At 35.4% G+C, this 12,139-nt stretch overlaps 1 protein-coding gene across 3 annotated transcripts in view; it reads right to left on the bottom strand.

Annotated features, from left to right (window-relative positions):
• PLCE1 (phospholipase C epsilon 1) overlaps positions 1 to 12,139 on the bottom strand; it is a 149,676-nt gene that overhangs the window by 43,599 nt on the left and 93,938 nt on the right. The gene's annotated exons all lie outside the window — the stretch shown is intronic.

Below are 12,139 nucleotides of genomic sequence, written 5' to 3'. Positions count from 1 at the left end.
ACCAACTTCTGTTCTGATTAATTAATGCCAGAATCAGAAATTAATGTTGCGTGTGATTCTGTTTGTATTTAAACAAGCAAAAATCAAACCTTCATTTTATCAGTGTGCAGATTTTCTTTCCAGTTTATGTTCCCACAACATCCATAAAAAGTAGCTATATTTCACATGGAAACCTAATTTAAACCAACTGTTCCTTCTTACAATATGATTCCCTGGGGGCTTGATTTTTATCATTGTGTAAACACTTAGGAAGCAATAAACGTGATTTGTTTACTGACACTAAGTTCCATTCTTTGGTCCTGAAGATCTCAAGTGTTTACAGACAATACCAGTGTGAGGAGAGCCTTATAAAAATTAGGAAATGTTAGTTCCCCCCTCAGGGGGCATGGACTTTTATTTAAAAAAACAAGCATGTGAAATAAAATGCGTTAGTACTTACAGGGGAAAAACCCACCAACCAACTACACTAAAACTATATAGGACTTCCATTTATGCAAGTCTATACAGACACAGCGTTCTGAGCCTGTCACTCCCAAGGGAGAACAGTCAAAAAAAAAGAAAAATCTAAGTCACTATCTAATCTTTCTAATGCCTAAATCAATCAAGAACAACTGAACAATAAATGAGAAACGTGCAGAGAAGACAAACCATAGCTCAAATACATGCAATGCATATGTGTGTACAAAACCATCACATTTTAAAGACTGAATTCCTGAAGAAATTAGGCTGTAAAATCATTTCATCTTTCATACAATGAGGACATACTTGGGAATGCATACCATGGTGATGGGAATGCTCTAATGGGATGTGAGGAACAGGGGACAATGGACCCGTTAAAAAACAGTATTCATCTGTCCTAGCCCTCATTGGACAACTTGGGTATGGAAAGCCAGAGCTGGAAGAAACCTGCTTCAAGTCTAGTGGTTACCAAAAGAAAGCAGGTTAACTATTGTTTCAATAATTACTGTATGTTTTACAATTGACATGTAATAAGAAGAAAGTTTAGGAATAGATAACAGGTACAGAACTTTCAACAATGGTAGAACAAGTACCAGAGTCCAATGTTGTAGATCCAGAAGAAAATTTCTCAAACACTGTTGCTGTAGAGACCATGATACAAAATAAATAAAAGCTATTAATACTGGCTGCCCTGTACAAGATACATCTAATGGCTCTGTCAGCTCTGAATGAGAATGTGAATTTAGCTGAAATTTTATTTGAAGTGCTCAATTGGCTATTCCTAAAATGTAAAAACTGAATCGATAAAGAAGTGCATACCTGATGAGCATTAGCGTATGGAAGAACACACAAAAAACCCAGAGCACTGCATGACACAGGTCAAATGAGGGCAAAACCAGAATAAAACGTAACACAATTAATGCATTTAAAAAAAACAGAAATTGTGAAACAAAACAGTTCAATCTGCAGTTCAAGGCTGGCATAGATTTATTTGTGTATGCTAGAATAAAGTTACATATTGTTTTTGGATAATATTCCTGTTTTCCAGAAATGGCTCTCTTAGGGAATGCAAATGCTAAACATGCAATCTCACAAAAAAGAATTAGTATTTGTTTGGTGTAAAATACCAAGTGTAGTAATGACAGTTTGATTAATATGTGTTTAAGGTAGTAAAAATGTAATGCTCAGGAGAAAACAGTATCAAAATTGAGAAAGAATGTCTAAAAAAGCAATTGAATTTAGACTCCCAACTAAGAAGCAACCTTGAAACTAGGACAGCCACTTGTAGAAATTTTATTTAATAGGGAGTTTAGGGCTGCTATAAACAATTATGAATTCTTACAAATGCTCAGTAAAAGCAAACAGAAAATGATAAAGGTCAGTTACAAGGCTATGTAGCATCAAGACTGTGTATGTATATGCAAGAGCAAAATAAAGTTGCAAACAGCAGTAGTGTCCATGAAGTTTATGCTCATTCCTCTTTCAGGGCAAGAACAGACTTACAGGAAGAGTAAACAAGTAGGAAGGAAAAAGAAAGTTTCTGAATTTGTAAATCTTAAAACAGAATGGGCAAAGCAGATATAATGGATTGGGCAGAATCAGAGGACAGAAGTGAGCATCTAAAGATACAACCCCCTCCTGAAAATTAATCAATTTGATTAATCTGCTTTAGAAATTTCAGTATTTTCATTTTTCCTGGAGATCAGGAAAAGTGTGAGGAGCAGGCTGGGATACTTCAGTCAGAAGCAGATAATGGAAAATTTCATTCATATCATTTTACATGCTGATGAATTTAGGAATGAAGCAGAGCTGTTCTTCTATACATGCTACAGACTGTTTCAACCTACAGTTCTTTTGTCATATCTAGCAGTAGCCAGGAGTATAAATTGACTTTTCTGGTGGTTCTGAATAGCACCAGGTCTCCAAAAAGATTTTCTATGAATTATTCAGAGACTGTTGTTTGATTAATCTGAACCCATCATACATTAATCTGAACACATCCCCTGGAAAGGGAGATTATGGGCTTCTCAGAAAAGCTGTATCCCAAAACTGGTTTCTTGGAAGGTTTTATCAGTCTGAGACTAGAGCAGCAATGATTAAAATGGAACAGTACTGTCAGAAAGGAGGGAGCAGAGGAATGGAGCAGTGAACAAAGGTCATCTCCTTTCATTCAGGGAAGTTTCTGCTGAATGTTGTGCTTAACATCTGCAATGGCTTTTGTACTCCTAGCTTTTTTAGTGAAGACAGCTGGAAAGCAAATTCAGCCAAATAACATTGCTGAGGGGGCATTTCCCCAAAATTAAATGTGGCCCTGGAACCCGGGTAGGAAACAAACACAGAATTAATAAGCAGAATTATCAGTTACCCACTTAAATTGCCATGGGGTATTTTTCTTATAGATGTTTTGAAGGGGGGAGATCTCATTGAACCAATAGGCTTTACAGGAACAGAAAACAGAAGCTGAACCTCAGCAAACTCCCTGAATATTTTATTCTACCCAGGCAGATTAAACTGATGGATCCACACTTTACAATGAAGAAAAAATATTCTCAAGCTCTTCAATAAATGCATAATGAAATAGTTTGGGTATGGCATTAATTTGAGATGATTACTCATTACATCCACAGCTAAAAGGAACAATGTACAAGCAACACTGAAACGCAGATTAAGTTGAAAGGACTGCAATCTTCAGGAAAAAATCGTGTTTGACAGCTTAGAGGAAACTGAAGCATATTAATGAAAACTTACACTAGTTAAACAATACGCAGTAAACCCACTCCAGAATCTTGTGATTTATTGATAAACATGTGAGCAGTCCAGCATATTTCCTCCAAGGTACGTCTCGTTAGGAATCATCAACATTCTCAAATGACTGTCCTGCTGCCACTGGATCCCCCAAACACCTCATAATGTGTATACTAAATTTTTGCTGTCTTGGATGCATAAACTGCCTCTGCACAGAGGGTATTAAAAAATAGCAAACTTTTCAGGATCTTCGTACAAACTAAAGATTCCACCTGTGTACACCTGAGGTAGATGCACCTCACACAAAAGACACCTTGGCAAGGAAGTAGCACAGACAGTATTTTAGAGTGGCATAGTGTCACTAAAACCAGGTGTGATTTCTACCTCTAAAAGTGGTTTTCTAGCAAGCAGGGGACAGCAAAGGGAAGCTCCATCCTGGCAGCCTCTGACTTCTGGACACTTCAGCCAATTGGATACAAAACAGCACCTCCTCTTCCAACAGTTCATTCTTGGTTGGCTTGCAGAGCTATCTCCCCAGCTGCATCACACCTAAGGAACACCTAATGCAAGGATGAAGAACTGTCAGGTAGCCAGCTACCCAGTCATCAGGCTGCCACTACAGCAGCACGAGGGCTTCGCATTTCAAGCAATGCCTGAACTAACTAGCTCCAGGACACCACGGAGAGCACACCCCAGCCAAAAGACTGCACAATAACAGTCTTGCCAAGCAGATCAAAATACACTAAGGGTATTCCTCAGAATGACCAGTAATGCTTTTTGGACCAAGTTTTTGTGTTAGGTATCACTTTACTGTCAGATCACAATATACATATCGACATATTAATCATTATTTCTTAGTTTACTTTTTTTTCCACACTTGACTTACACAGTTCTGTTTATTTAACTCATTTTAAACTCCCTTCAGAACAGAAATCATCACAGCAAACCTATAATTAGATTTCCGCTGCACTGCTGATGAGTCTGAAAACTATGAGAAAATGTATCCTGGCTTCATTGCTATAATCCACATGATTGCAAGACACAAGAAAAGTCAGAAGATAAAATATGGTCCACTTAAGTAAGTTAGTAACAACATCTGTCTTTTCATTCAGATAGAAAAAAATTACTTCAGGATTACTGCATACTAATACTAAGTAGTAAACAAGGAAAATCAAATAAAATAGATACTTACAGATTTAAGCATTTTCTGGTCCCCTAATACAGAGCAGCACTGACAGCATTGTGCCAAATTAATTTCAGATATATTGCAAAGTAGCCTTGTTTGGAACTCTTCAGAGATATAGGAGCCTCCTTCACATCTGAGTATGAGCACACAGATCTGAGTCTGATCTGCACCAGATGTCCAGGCAATACAGACTGTAGCTGAGCAATGATCTCTAGCACAGTACTACAAGATCTGTACAGTTTAAGGGGTTTTGCAATTATCTTTTCATATCACCTCTACTATTTTGACTGCACTAAAATCCTTTCAACAGACTTTTTTTTTTAGGTTTTTAGGCTTTTTGTACTTGGATCAACGTTTTCACATAAATTCAAGTTAGATTCCGCTAATGCATTTGGGAAAGGCATATTATAACTCAATGTTAATCTTCAAACATACTGTGAATTTCTTAGTCACTGACTGAGTCTTATTCAATGTTTCAACTTACTTTGGAATTTTTACAACTGTAGCAAGACCTTTATTTAGGATAGACAAACCTTGGACCTATGGAGACATTCTCAGAAAGCTCCACAAATTTCTGTTATGATTTTCAGTTTTCCCTTTTCACTCATATTTTAAGACAGAAAAGCTTCTACAGCTCTACTTCCAGAATTAATAGTAGGAATATATTTCTTAAAAACAGCATTTTATTAACAAAAACTAAACAAGCCCATGCTAAACTTTTAAACATGGGAAATCTATCAATCATTCAAAAAATAAAATAAGCCCCTGTTTTTGACTACCTGATCACTAAACTACCACTGTTTTATAGTCAAGTCTACATGCAGGCAAAAATCTCCCAATTTGTCAGTGACAGGACTCTGATACTTATTATTGATGCTCAACTGCTTTTACTAGTAAAATATGAAGGACATAAAGGAGACACCCTTGATGGAACTTGATCCTCAAGGTGTAGCATATAACCTTAAAGTCCTTAGAAGTGTAAACTACAGGACTGTTTACCATTAACTCTACATGAATCCTGCTCCATATAGTATACAAGACAGAACAATGCTTAATGCAAGTTAAGTATTAAATGTATCACTAAATTTGTCATGGATTTACTTCACTCCTTTTCTCCTTTTTAGTTTACTAGTGCTCAAGATTCTAAAAGTTCATATACATATATATTAAAAAAAAAAGAATATATAACTTGTAGAGAATTCATTGTATGCTTATTGGAAATTAATTTATTATCTTTCATTGGACTGCAAATGCAGCAGTGGTATTGAGTGAGGAAACTGAAGATTCTCCACCTGCAAAGCCCAGTGTTTTGTCATTTGTACTGCTGTACACTAATTTCCCCAGCTCTTAAGTTTACAAAACTTTCACAGTAATTCCCAAGCTACATACTTCAGTGGGTGATGCTACATGGAAGAAATGATGTCTTCTATTTTTGTATTACATTTCTTAGGAACTTCATGATACTTGTGAAATGCAGCTTTCAGTGGTGAAATGAGCAAATGCAGCTGTCTACCTGCAGATTAACACTTACCATCACTAGCAGTTAATATAAAATCTTTTGCCTTACCACAAACTAAGATTACAGTACATATCTTTGCTTGATAAAATCAAGGTGTTTAAGTAAAATCTGAAGAACTTGAAAAATCCATGTAAAAAAATAACCCTCAGCAGATATTTATCATGCAGTATTTATGGCAAGAGGAAAAAACAAACATTAACTTGTTTAAAAGCAAAATTTTTAGTATATCAGTGTACTTTGACTTCTCCTTCTTTAGAACAAAAATTAAATTCACCTTTCACAACACTATAAAGACTTTCCACAAAGTAAAAGTGTTATTAAGGGATATTATTATTCTAAACCTGTAAGGAGCAGATTAATATTTACGAGGCTTTCAAAACCACTAGCAGTGTGCAGTGTTATCACTAATAGCTGGCTACAGTGAGTTCCTTTGCATTGCTAACTGTGCACAAACCCCTTAGTTCTTAATGATGGATATAAGGAGAACAGTATGCAACATAGAACTGGTTTACTTTATGTGGATTTTGCTAAAATGTCATTATTAACATTTTTGGGCTTTTGCTATAAGATACAAAATATTTTTCAAATGTATTTTTTTTAAACCTGAGTGTTTAAAATTGCATATTTTATGAACAGATGGTTCACTTTTCATGCTTGAGTGAAATTATATAACCTTACAAAGAACATTTACCATTTTAAATCTGATTAAACACTATTCCAAACAAGGACTGGAAACAGTTTGATATTAGAACAAACACAATCTTCTAAAAAGTATTATGCAAACCCATTTAGGCATTGCAAAAAAATGCTGAACTAAGAGGCAGAGCGCAATATTTATTTACATTCCATTATTTCAGTAAAATGCTATGTCTCTGTTTTGCTAGTGAGGGTTTAAATATGTGTTTTGAATGAACAATGAAGAAAACTGACAAATTTAAACCATTAAAAATAAACCTATCATCAATTAGTGTACTAAATGGCCATATTTTTAATTAATGTTACTGATATGAGAATGACTTAGTGAATAATTAAACCTCCCCAGTAGCACTGCTATAAAGGAGCAGTTCAAACATTTTTACCTTCTTAGCTTATTTTTTGGCAATACTGAATTTCATATCTTTCATTTTCAGTTCCATAGTGGGAATAACTTCAGACAGCTCTTTGAATGATCTTTCAGTCTGGTGCAATTTCAATCACAATTGCTTTGTATACATATCTCAGCATGCAAAATTAAATGCTTCAATTTGTTTTAAGGGTTTATTGCTTTTCTTTTCCTTGAAGCTGTGGCCAGAAAGAAATTAATTAAATGTTTACATAAATATAAATGTTTACAACATGTACACTGAACTTGTGTTTCTGTGGATGCTTTGCTGGCAAAAGGCAGAAGGTTGGCTGGGAGTAAAAAACGTACATTTGGAAGAGTCTGGGAGAGTAAAAATACATGAAAAAGGTGCCCAGGAAGACTGTGGCATAACATAAAGGCATGATACTGAGTACATGGCACTCAAGATAAAGAAGCAGTGCAAACAAATAATACCATAACAGAACCAGAGAGAAGAACTAAATGAAGAAGAGAAAGGCACAGGAGGCAACAAGGAGAAATGGAAAAAAGTATGTTTTTACAGTTACCAGGCTCCTAAAACTTACTTTGGTACCATTTTCCTAATCTCTTCCCAGCTACCAGGCCTCTGCTAACTCTGCAGAATCTCCTTAATTGATTCCTGCCAGTTTTTACGCATCCATGAAAACTGAAGTTCTGAGAGTGAGTGCTCTATCAGAGCAGAAAAAGATATTAGTACTGTTATTATGTGCACAGTCTTAGAGAATCCAAAAGCCAATAGGTTTGCAAAGATGGATGTTACTATATCTCACTCTCCTCCCACACTAGCCAGTAATTCAGAATCAGCTTTTAATAACATTTAGTAACAGGAAAGAATATCTGTCTTTAGCTTGATTCACTGCCTTGCTCTGAAATGACTCTATGATCAATTTGATATTATTAGAAGCAAATGAAATACCAGCTGTGTCTCACTGTTGAGTACACGTTGTGCCCAAGTCTCCACTATCATATAACTACTGTTTTAATCAAACTTTTAAAGACTATGGGCCTTATTTATAGTTGATGATACTGAATGTGTGTAGCCCAAAATATTCATAATAAATAAAACGTGAATATAAAATACCTTCTAATTATCTGTGTACATGTGTCACATGCTACAATATAGCTTTCCATTCTCCTAGCACATTAAAAATATCTAAAAAGCTGAAACATTTAAGAATATTTGAAATATCTACAGGTGGGTTTGCTTCTTCCACTCCTGTAAATCTGAATTAATTTCTGAAACAAAGTTACATGCTATAAACAGGCACATGTGAGCCATAGTTTTTTCTCAAATACACTGGCTTAGCAGTATGTTATCCTTATTTATATAGGGATACTATGCATCTTTAAAACATACAGAAAGATTCTTCTTTACCTGAAAATGCTTTAAAGAGATGTTAATTTATATACTGCAACACTTCCAAGTTTGGAGCTATACACTTTCTGAAAACACAGAAGTCCATTGTTTTAAAGATGGCTTTCCCTAGTTTCTTCTGGCAATAAAACCAGAAATAGAACAAACACAGAACATTCTACTAAACTTATTGCGTAAAAATCTTATTTATTCACCTGCTGTTGAAAATCTGAACCAACTGCAGTCAGACTATCTGAAACAACGTTTTCTTCAAAACGTTCATAAAGAAGTAACAGAATTAAAGATACTAACAGGCAAGGAAACAAACAACCCACAGCAACAAGGTGTATAATATACAGAATTTTAGGTCAAATAGGTTAAAGCGACAAAAATGTAATTCCCTTCCTCTGAGATCATTTGAAACCTCAGGCTGTTGCCAGAAGAAAATGAGAGAAAAACAATAGGACCTATTCATTCTACTGCCCAATTTTCCTACAATGCATTAAGTAAAAACTAAAATTACTGTCCACTTTTTTCAGTTTCTCCTTTAAATGTCTTCTGAAATGTTACCAATAATTTTTGTTTTCTATACAGTACAGAGACAAGGAACAAAACACAACCTTTATGACAGCTCAGATTACAAACTGCCATCCTGGAAAATTAGGATGACAACTGGATCAAAGAAAGCATAGAAATATATCAGGGGTCTAAAATCATAGCAGTTAAATGTTTTCCTTTTAGTAATGTAACTTCTGTTTTCACTTTGTATATTTGTTAAATCTGATCTAAACTTCAGGATTAAGGAACTGGAAAAAGCTGCATTTTATCATAGTATTGTAAAAGAAAATTTCTGAAAAATTTCAATTTCAACCAATTTAGATGTCTAAGGTAGTTCATGCACTGTCTAGAAGAGCTGTAGACGCAGTTGAACACAATACAGTTTTCTCTCCTTTTTTTTGTAAACCAAACAAAATTCCTGGTTTGGTTTTCAGTGTTTTGATGCCACACTATTACATTACTCCAACAAAGTGATTGATTGGATTTGTTCTTTACAAGGGAATTAGCACCTTACTAATTGCAGAATGCTAGGATGCATTTCTTCTAAAGCAAACCTATTTATTTGTTTTCATTAGGTCTGAAATATGTACATTTCAAATCCATTAGAAGCATGGTATCATTTCTCTCAGTTCTGTTCTCCTCCTCATTAGATACCTGAAAATTATTGCATAGTAATCGATATTCTTTCTACAGTGTAGTATATAAACACAATGATTCACTAATACCTTTCATCTGCATCTCTCATCCTTCTGCGATTATCAATCATTTTTAACTTTTCCTTTTTCAAATCTATTGCATCTACTCCACATGTTGAAAAGTTCTCTAATTCTTTGATTACTTTTTTTTTTTTTTTTAATTTAACTTTAGTTTTATGAGCCATTTCTTAAACAGTAGTGACCAGGCTTTCTATATCAGCGTTACAGAAGTTACTTAAGCTTCAGTGGCAATCTCACCATGACCATCTTCTATAGTACTTCCAGGGAAGCAAAATATGAAAAAACATGTTATGTTTTGCTTCCAGGGAAGCAAAATATGAAAAAACATTATGAATCTTTAATGACTGGGCTATATGTCATACGAACTTCTATCTGTTAAACAGTAAATCCTGCATACAAACATTAGCAGATTATAAGATTCTGATTTTCTTTTGAATATTTTATTTCTCTGTGAATTTCTGTACAGACCTGAGAGCTAGAATGACGTGAAACTTTTTAAATGCTAATGAAATACAACCCTAGAATGCATTCCATCTCGTTTTGTAGGGTTTTGTGTGGCTCTTCAGGCAAGATGTAAGCAGCCTGCGGAAACCTAGCCACAAAGACAGTAAAAAAGGAGATCTCCAGAACATGTAAGTTGGTTACCTCACCTTTAAAGCAGGAATAGAGCTCCTATTATAACAAAAAAAAAAATCATGCAAGGCCCACAAAATTAAATTTATACTACCTATTGCTACTTATTTTTTGCATTGTCACCTGGTAACACTAAGGTTAATGTCTGCTTGGCCAAAAGCCTATTCAACCTTTGTGAAGGAACAGCCTAATACATTCCAATTCAATGCGAAGTCCTTCTGGCTTGAGGCACAACCACAACTGTCCTCCTTGTGTGTTAAGTTAGGTTTGATACAGATTTCTTACTATATACTTAACTTGGTTTCCTGATTTCTTTTCATCTTTTTCACAGTTTTCAGTTCCTCTCAGGCTCACAACACTGTGATCTCAGATCAAGAGTATCTGACAAAAATGTATTTCCATTGTCACACTAGGAGACCCAATGATTTTCAGAAACCTTGCAAGACTCTCAAGATGTTAAAACAAGGTACAGATAAGGAAATACTGAAAATGGCAAAAGCTCCAGCTACTGTTATCCTGCCTTTCTATAGAGAAGAAAATTTAGGAAGTGTTCCTGATGGATTATCGTCATTAATGTGATCACTAAATCATGTCCAGTACTTTAAGTCAAAACCTTACCTAGGTAATATACCAAAAGAATATGCACATTACAGGCCTCATCCAGTGTTAGACAGTATGCTGTCTATTACAGTTTTTCACAAATGAGAACTGAGTAGGAAAAATAACAGCAGTTATCTACTGCACATTCAGCCATCTTAATTGTCTTCAAACAGCAATTTCACCTACTGCAGAGGGCAACTGTTCTCTGATTCTGTTCTGCAATTCTTCGTAGACTATTTCCATATCAAACACTTACAGCTGACCGCTCAATGTAAGTATACATTCTTCTGTGTAAGTCCTTCCTATACCTCTTAGACTTCACTGTAATACTGTACACTAAATACTGTAATTCATAGTAAGCAACACTAACCAACAGTAAATACAAAGGTTTAAACAAATGACTATAAGATACTCATGTTCTATGTATCTAATCAGTAACTATTTAAATCATTCACATCTAGAAAACAGTTTTAAAAAATATTTATTTAAAAACATATTTAAAATATAAAGGAACCATTTGGTGTTTCCCAATATCTACTGCTCAATCTTGCACCTTGCAGCCAATGGGAGTTTGCAATTTCAGTCATGAACTGGGTTTTCTGTGAGTTACTGAATTTAAATAGTAAATATTTCTAGTAAAATTTACCTCAATAAGACCAATTTTTTCCCCCTACTTTTCACTTAAAGTCACTTTTAAAAAGGTATTTTAATAGAATCATAGAATAGTTAGGGTTGGAAAGGTCCGTAAGCTCATCTAGTTCTAACCCCCCCCTGCCATGGGCAGGGACACCTCTCACTAAACCATGTCACCCAAGAAGCCATCCAACCTGGCCTTGAACACCGTCAGGGATGGAGCATTCACAACCTCCCTGGGCAACCCATTCCAGTGCCTCACCACCCTAACAGTAAAGAATTTCCTCCTTATATCCAATCTAAACTTCCCCTGTTTAAGATTTAACCCGTTACCCCTTGTTCTGTCACTACAGTCCCTAATGAAGAGTCCCTCCCCAGCATCTTTATAGGCCCCCTTCAGATACTGGAAGGCTGCTATGAGGTCTCCATGCAGCCTTCTCTTCTCCAGGCTGAACAGCCCCAACTTTCTCAGCCTGACTTCATATGGGAGGTGGTGAAGAAGTCTCAACAGGAATGACTGAGGTTGTTCCATATCAATGGGAATTTTAACATTAAAGTTGCCTCTTGGTGAAACAGTCAACATTATCTTTTAGTGTTAGCGGTTCGTAACTTTGCAATTATTGTAGTCTAGCAT

The sequence above is a fragment of the Pezoporus wallicus genome, unplaced genomic scaffold (assembly GCF_028554395.1).
Source record: "Pezoporus wallicus isolate ANWC-B61680 ecotype Strahan unplaced genomic scaffold, APGP_CSIRO_Pwel_v1 contig_6787, whole genome shotgun sequence".
Lineage (NCBI taxonomy): Eukaryota > Metazoa > Chordata > Aves > Psittaciformes > Psittacidae > Pezoporus > Pezoporus wallicus.
The sequence above is the reverse complement of the archived record's forward strand: the minus strand, read 5'-3'. Positions and strand labels throughout refer to the sequence as shown.